Below are 789 nucleotides of genomic sequence, written 5' to 3'. Positions count from 1 at the left end.
GATCGATCGGGGAGTGCACACCCGTATCTTTCTTTGACTGCGCGTTCTTGGTTTGTTTTCTCTGGGTGCACGTGATGCACACCATGCGTCGACAGTCCGTGAGCTGAATTCCAGAGCCGGGCTCGACGGCCATTCTCTCGATTGTGTCGTACGATAGGTGCCCGACACGCTGATGGAAATGCATGAGTGTTCCACACTGCACGTTTTCTCTGCGCTTCTTCACCTTAGCAATCGATGCCACGATGGAGCCAGCCTTGCTAATGCCGTCTCGTTCGGCTTGCGCTTCTACAACAAGCACATTGTTCTGTATTGCCACATCAAAGACGACGTCGCCGGTGTTTAGCGATTGATCGTTCGCCGATCGTTTGCGTAAGCGAGCTTGTATCCCTTGGACTCGACCTTGCCGTACGACAATATATTGCGGGCTAGCATTGTTGCGTAGTAGACGTCCGTTAGGCGAACGATGCTCGGCTTGCCGAGCGCCATTACCCGCAGTAGCACGCTACCAACCAGCGTCAGCTGAAGCATCTTGCCATCGGCTACCAAACACTGATCGTCACGTTCTCGAGTATCTTCGAGTAGAGCTGCGTCGTTCACGAGATGCTGGCTCTACCCGCTGTCCAAGATCCAAATCTTCTCGTGTTGCTATCTTGTACGCACAAGATGTAGTTTACAACGTCCTTCGCTTTGACGTTTCTCTTCCAGCCACCCCTGGCACCATCATGCCTTTACTTCTTCTCATCGAGACATGCAGCCAAAATGTGGCCAACCTTGCCGCATCCAAAGCAT

This window comes from Plasmopara halstedii (assembly GCF_900000015.1).
Source record: "Plasmopara halstedii genome assembly, contig: Scaffold_262, whole genome shotgun sequence".
Lineage (NCBI taxonomy): Eukaryota > Oomycota > Peronosporomycetes > Peronosporales > Peronosporaceae > Plasmopara > Plasmopara halstedii.
Note: the sequence above shows the minus strand (reverse complement) of the source record.